The following is a 7,863-nucleotide window of genomic DNA, read 5'->3' on the forward strand; positions in this document are numbered from 1 at the left end:
TTGATTGAATCTCATTTACAGGAAATATTGCTTGATGATCCCTTGTAGGTAGCTTTACAAGGAGAGAAGGAGGAGCTGTCCAACGAGCAAGTGTTGGAGCAGCTCACTAGTTTGTTGGCTATTGAGCCTAGCTGTTCTGCTGACCCTTTTCTTTCTCTTGAGAGGTCAGAAGTGTAGAAAGTAAACTCTTCTTTCGAGGACCCCCCAGCCTTAGAATTGAAGGAGTTACCTAAGCACTTGAGCTATGGATTCTTGGATGAGGAAGAAAAGTTGCCAGTGATTATTGCAGCAGATTTGACACTTGAGGAGCGAGCAAAAACTCTAGATTCACTCAAGAGGTATAAGAAGGCCTTTGCCCACAAGATTGCTGATATTCCTAGGATCAACCCTAGTTTCTGTTCTCACAAGATTCTTATGGAGGATAGCTATAGACCGATGGTTCGACAGGCGGTGACAACTTGAACATGAAAGAAGTAGTGAAAAAGGAGTTAATTAAGCTCCTTGATGCAGGATTGATTTATCCTATTTCTAACAGTTCTTGGGTAAGCCCTGTGCAGGTTATGCCGAAGAAAGAAGGCATGATAGTAATTTGCAATGAGCAGGATGAGCTGATACCTACAGGGACGGTTATAGGATTCTAAGTTTGCATTGATTACAGGAGGCTTAATGATGCAACTTGGAAGGATCACTTCCATCTTCCTTTCACTGATCAGATGTTAGAAAGATTGGCAGGACATATGTTTTACTATTTTCTTGATGGTTTTTCATGATATTTTCAGATCCCAATTGCACTTGAAGACCAAGAGAAGATGACTTTCACCTGCCCCTACGGGACCTTTGCTTATAGACGGATGCTTTTTGGTCCATGCAATGCGCCGGCTACGTTTCAGCCATATATGATGGCCACTTTTGATGATATGATTGAGGAGTCTATGGAGGTATTTATGGATGACTTTTCTGTTTTTGGTAATTTATTTTCTCACTGTTTGGTAAATTTAGAACGCATGTTAGCTAGGTGCATTGAGGCTAACTTGGTGCTAAATTAGGAAAAGTGTCATTTTATGGTGAGAGAGGGAATTGTTCTAAAAGATTTCACATGCAGGGATGGAAGTTGATAGAGCTAAAATAGAAATAATATCTAAGCTACCACCCCATAGTTCTGTTAGGATTGTTAGGAGTTTCTTAGGCCATGTTGGGTTCTACAGAAGATTTTTTTAGAAATTTCTCTAAGATTGCTAGGCCTCTTACTCAATTACTAGTTAAGGATGCACCTTTCGTTTTTTATGATGCATGTTTATCTTCTTTTGAGTTATTAAAGAAACTTTTGACCACAACCCCTATTATGGCTTCGCCTGATTGGGGGCTGCCCTTTGAACTAATGTGCGATGTTAGTGACTATGTAATTGGAGCTGTGCTTGGACAGAGGTTTGATAAAAAGTTCCAACCCATTTACTATGCTAGCGAGACTTTGACACGAGCCCAGGAACATTACACTACTGTAGAGAATGAGTTGTTGGACGTTGTTTATACCTTCGACAAATTCAGATCATACCTCGTCTTATCAAAGACCATCATCTTCTGATGCAACCAAGGATGCATCTAAGTCAACTAGCATGGATCCACTAGCCTATGGAGGACCAATGACACGAGCAAGGAGTAAAAAGTTCAAGCAAGCCTTAAATTCTTACTTGGAGCATGTTTTGAAGATGGCTAATGATGGTGCTTTTAATGAAGATAACAACGCCTTGAAGATAGTGACATTAATTGCTATTAATGAAGCTTAAACTTCTGGTCATGGAACAAGGTCAAGGTCAAAGATCAGGGATCAAAGTCAACAGGTTTTCCTAGGGTTTCTAGAAGCATTGGGCCGCACATTAGGGTTTCTAAAAGCATTGGGCCGCACATTAGGGTTTCTAGAAGCATTGGAGGTCTCACCTAACCCTAGGGCAGCCACCACTTATACTTAGAGAAGGAGGCAGCCACACATTAGAAGACTTTTAGGGTTTGATTCTTTATTGCTTATCTCTTAGTCCTTTTTAGGGTTAGAATCATTTCAAGAATCTATAAATAGAGCTATGTATTTCAGCTAAAGCATATAAGATCAATATACATTTTTGAATGAAGTTTTATTTGAGTTGTTAACTCTTATTCCTTAAGGTGTTCCTTATTGAATTTCTTGAGATTAAATTAACTTGTTGGATTTAGTTTCACATCTACATGTTTGATCAATCAATTAACTTTTTATTAGTTTCTTGAGTTCTTTGAACATTCTTCATCTATTTATAACTAAAGGGCTTAGTAGTTCTATTGCTAAGTTTGTTAGTTCCATAATCAATTGCAAACTTTCAAGTTAGATTTTGGGGCGACAAATTTGAACTTATTGGTAAGGGTGCTTCCTCTTAAATAGGGAGAGCGTTTATCAGTTTGATTTTCTCACCATTACTTATCTTGGTGTTTGAACGTATCCGGTTCGAGTTCGTATCATTTGGTATCAGAGCCAAACTTGTAAGTTGGTTCATTTTTTTCAATTAAAGAGTCTGTCTTCTATTTCATCTCAATTTTTGTTCGCATCATTATAAAAAAAAGTATACTATTTTCATTGCTGCCCGCATACCAAGGCAGATTTTCAAAAAAGAAAAAGGAAGGAACGGAAAACTAACCCTAACCATTTGTGTTGGGTAGTTCTTGAAGAATTGACTCTTGATTGATTCATTCCGCAATTCCTTTTTATTAATTGGAGCTGTTCTTCATTCTTATAATTCTGATTTGGGTAATTTTGTTTGTTTTCTCTTAAAAAGCTTTTCTTTTGGGTTAATTGAGTCTTGTTCGATTAGTTGTAAGCTTGTTTTGTTTACACGCTTATAATTTGTTTTATTGATTCACGAGTGTTCTATTGAACTTCAGAATTAATAAACGTTAAGAGGTTGTGAAAAACTTATTCTTGTGATTACTAGAACAATTTGATTTAATTTCTATAAGGAATTCAATTCTTTGTGAGTGAAACACGTGAGGGAGTGATCTTTTCTTGTTTTGCCTTTAACTATAAGAAGCCTCCAAAGTATAACACTTGATCACGTCCTTTTTTTTGTTTTCTTTCCTAGTCTTTTGGTTTAAACATGTCATCTGAACCATCATTGACTTTGGAAAATTTAGCTTATACATTGAGAGATGTAGTAAAACATATGATAAAACAATTTCAAAAACAAGATGACAAATTAACTAGGTTATTAAATGATATGCCTAAAACGTCTAAAGGGGATGGTTCTGATAATGACCAAGAAAGTGAGTCTAAAGGGTCTAGACATAATCTCCAACCCAAAATTGACACTAATTTGGGTAGCATTAAGATGAAAATACCATCTTTTCATGGTAAGAGTGACCCTGAAGTTTATTTAGAGTGGGAAAAGAAGGTTGAAAGGGTTTTTGAATGTCATAAGTATAGTGAGTCTAAAAAGGTTAAACTTGCTATTGTTGAATTTTGTGATTATGCTGCCATTTGGTGGGATCAATTGGTGAGTGGTCGTAGGCGTCATGGGGAACACGAAGTTGGTTCATAGGATGAGGTTAAACGCATTGTGCGTAAAAGGTTTGTGCCATCGCACTACCAAAGGGATTTGTACAACAAGTTACAAAATTTAGTACAAGGTAGTAAGAGTGTTGAGGAGTATTGGCAATCTATGGAGATAACTATGATTGAGCCAATATAGATGAGGATAAGGAAGCCATAATGGCAAGATTTCTGCATGGTTTGAATTGTGATGTTGCTAACATAATTGAATTGCAGCATTATGTAGAGATGGAGGACATGTTGCACATGGCCATAAAGGTGGAAAAGCAATTAAAAATCAAGAGCAGAAGTGCTGCCCCTAGCTCAAAATGGAGTAACGCATGGAAAGGGAGCAACTAGCCCCCTAACAAGGGTCGTGAGGCATCAAAGGACATCAAGCCAGCCCCTAAATTTGATGTTAACACTAAACCAACGACGCAAAGTGACCTCAAATCAAAGAAAGTGCAATGCTTCAAGTGTTTGGGGTATGGACATATATCTTCCCAATGTCCAAACAAGCGAACCATGGCAATTCGTGGTGGTGAAGTGGTCTTTGAGAGTGATGAAGAATCTGAACCAGGTGAGGAGGATTACCTAGACATGCCTGAGTTGGAAGAATGTGATGATGTGCAATTGGGTGAGGTTAGTAATGTACTTATAACTTTTAGAGCTCTTAATTTACAACCTATTGATGATGATGCTCAAAGGGAAAACATATTCCATACTACATGTAAAGTAAAAAACCATGATGCTAATTGTAGTTTAATCATTGATGGGGGTAGTTGTACTAATGTAGCCAGTGCTATGATGGTTGATAAACTTAGACTTCCAACTATTAAGCATCCTAAGCCATACACCTTGCAATGGCTTAATGATCAAAGTGGGATTAGAGTTACTAAGCAAGTACGGATTGCATTTAGTGTAAAGAAGTATAATGATGAGGTATTATGTGATGTTGTTCCTATGCAAGCATGTCATATGTTGCTAGGTAGACCATGGTTATATGATAGATCTATAATTCATAATGGTCGAACCAATGCATATTCTCTAATAATGGATGGAAACCCGTATGTTTTGGCACCATTAAGTCCTAAAGAAGTTTGTGAATTACAAAAAGTTGTAAAGGACCGAATGGAAGCATATGAGAAAGAAAAAAGAAAGTGTGAGAGTGCACATGAAAAAGAAAAGGTGCACAAGCAAAAGGGGAGTTGTGTGGAAAATAATGAGGAGCGAGAGCAACGAGTGGTAAAAGGAGAGTTTAGCGAGGGTTTGCGCAAGAATGTGAGCAAAAGAACGAGTAAGGCGCAAGAAAAAGGGGAGGCAAGCGAGAAAAAAGTGAGTTTCTTAGTTAGAGAGCGAGACATGAGAAAGGCTTTGAGTGAAAACAGGCAAGTACTTGTACTTATGTACAAGGAGACTTTATTTAACACTAATAATCTTAACTCTTCTCTTCCTAGTGTGTTTATAAGTGTTTTGCAGGAATATGACGATGTATTTCCCGAGGAGTTACCTAGTGGGTTGCCACCACTAAGGGGGATAGAGCACCAAATTGACTTTGTGCCGGGGTCATCCATTCCAAATAGACCAGCCTATAGAGTCAATCCCGAGGAGACCAAAGAGCTGCAACGCCAAGTTGAGGAACTACTAAGTAAAGGTTATGTTAGGGAAAGTCTTAGCCCATGTGTTGTTCCTATTTTGTTAGTCCCTAAGAAAGATGGGTCTTGGCGTATGTGTGTTGATTGTCGTGCAATTAACAAGATTACCATTAAATATCGTCATCTTATTCCTAGGTTAGATGATATGTTAGATGAATTGCATGGAAGTGTTATCTTTACTAAAATTGATTTGAGAAGTGGCTATCACCAAATTAGAATGAATATAGGTGATGAGTGGAAAACAACATTTAAAACTAAATTTGGTTTGTATGAGTGGTTGGTCATGCCTTTTGGCTTAACTAACGCACCAAGTACTTTTATGAGACTAATGAACCATGTTTTGCGTGCGTATATTGGTAAATTTGTGGTAGTATACTTTGATGATATTCTGATTTATAGTAAGAGCTTTAGTGAGCATGTTGAACATGTTCGGATGGTGTTGATGGTTTTGCGTGAGAATTCTTTATATGCTAACCTTGCTAAGTGTGATTTTTGCACAAACAAACTTGTGTTTCTTGGTTTTGTTATTAGTGAAAATGGAATTCAGGTCGATGAAGATAAGGTAAAAGCAATTAAGGAGTGGCCAACACCAAAGAATGTTAGTGATGTGAGGAGCTTTCATGGGCTTGCAAGCTTCTATAGGAGGTTTGTCAAGGACTTCAGTACCCTTGCCGCACCACTTAAAGAGCTTGTAAAGAAGAACGTGAAGTTTCATTGGGGAGAACAATAAGAAAACACATTTAATATGCTAAAGGACAAACTTACTTCATCTCCCATTCTTTCACTTCCGGATTTTTCCAAAACTTTTGAATTTGATTGTGATGCTTCTGGTGTAGGTATTGGAGCTGTTTTAATGCAAGATGGGAAGCCAATAGCCTATTTTAGTGAAAAGTTGAATGGAGCTAGCTTGAAGTATCCAACTTATGACAAGGAATTGTATGCTCTTGTGCGTGCACTCAATGTTTGGCAGCATTATTTGCTACCTAAAGAGTTTGTGATTCACACGGATCATGAAGCATTAAAGCACTTGAAGGGACAGAACAAGTTGAATAAGCGCTATGCTAAATGGAGTGAATTCATTGAAGCATTTCCCTATGTCATTAAGTACAAGCAAGGTAAAGAAAATGTAGTTACTTAGATGCACTATCTAGAAGGTATGCTTTACTTGCTTCTCTAGAAACAAAATTGCTTGGTTTTGAGTATATCAAAGACTTGTATGTTGATGACCACGATTTTGGTTCTATTTTTTATGCTTGTGAACATGGTGCTATTGATAAATTTTATAGACATGATGGATTTTTGTTCAAAGAAAAACGTCTATGCATTCCTATGTGTTCTATGCGTGAATTGCTTGTGAGAGAATCACATGAAGGTGGTTTGATAGGACACTTTGGTATTCAAAAGACTTTAGATGTTTTGCATGATCATTTCTATTGGCCTAAAATGAAATCTGATGTGAATAGATTATGTGCTAACTGTATTGTATGCAAGCAAGCTAAGTCTAAATCACAACCTAATGAGTTATACATGCCTTTGCCCATACCTAATTCTCCTTGGATTGACATATCTATGGATTTTGTGCTTGGATTACCTAGGTCTAAGCATGGGCATGATAGTATTTTTGTTGTGGTGGATAGGTTTTCAAAGATGTCACACTTTATTGCATGTAGGAAAACCAATGATGCACAACATGGTGCTGAATTGTTCTTTAGAGAAATTGTACGTTTACACGGTATGCCTAGAACTATTGTCAGTGATAGGGACACCAAGTTTTTGAGCTATTTTTAGAAGACCTTATGGGGTAAATTGGGAACTAAATTACTTTTTTCTACTACATGTCATCCCCAAACAGATGGTCAAACTGAGGTAGTAAATAGAACTTTGTCACAATTACTTAGGACCATAGTTAAACGAAACTTGAGAACATGGGAAGATTGTTTGCCGCATGTTGAATTTGCATATAATCGTAGTATGCATTCTTCTACTCAATTTTGCCCATTTGAGATTGTTTATGGCTTTATTCCTTTCAGTCCTTTAGATTTGATTGCTTTACCTTTGAGTGAACAAGCGAATTTAGATGGTGCAAAGAAGGCTGAATTTGTGTTGAAGTTGCATGAGCAAGTGCGTGCAAATTTGGAAAGACGCAATGAACAAATCACCAAACAACGCAATAAGGGCCGCGAAAGGATGGTATTTGAAGTTAGTGATTAGGTTTGGGTGCACTTCAGGAAGAATAGGTTTCCCAATCAAAGAAAATCAAAGTTGATGCCACGTGGTGATGGTCCATTTGAAGTAATAGAGCGCATCAAGGATAATGCATACAAAGTTGACTTACCTGGTGAGTATAATGTTAGTGCTACTTTTAATGTTGCTGATTTGTCTCTTTTTGATTTTGATGAAGGCGTTGATTTGAGGTCGAATCCTTTCAAAGAGGGGGGGAATGATGCAACCAAGGATGCATCTAAGTCAACTAGCATGGATCCACTAGCCAATGGAGGACCAATGACACGAGCAAGGAGTAAAAAGTTCAAGCAAGCCTTAAATTCTTACTTGGAGCATGTTTCGAAGATGGCTAATGATGGTGCTTTTAATGAAGATAACAACGCCTTGAAGATAGTGATATCAATTGCTATTAATGAAGCTTAAACTTCTGGTCATGGA

The sequence above is a fragment of the Ricinus communis genome, chromosome 2 (assembly GCF_019578655.1).
Source record: "Ricinus communis isolate WT05 ecotype wild-type chromosome 2, ASM1957865v1, whole genome shotgun sequence".
NCBI classification, from domain to species: Eukaryota; Viridiplantae; Streptophyta; class Magnoliopsida; order Malpighiales; family Euphorbiaceae; genus Ricinus; species Ricinus communis.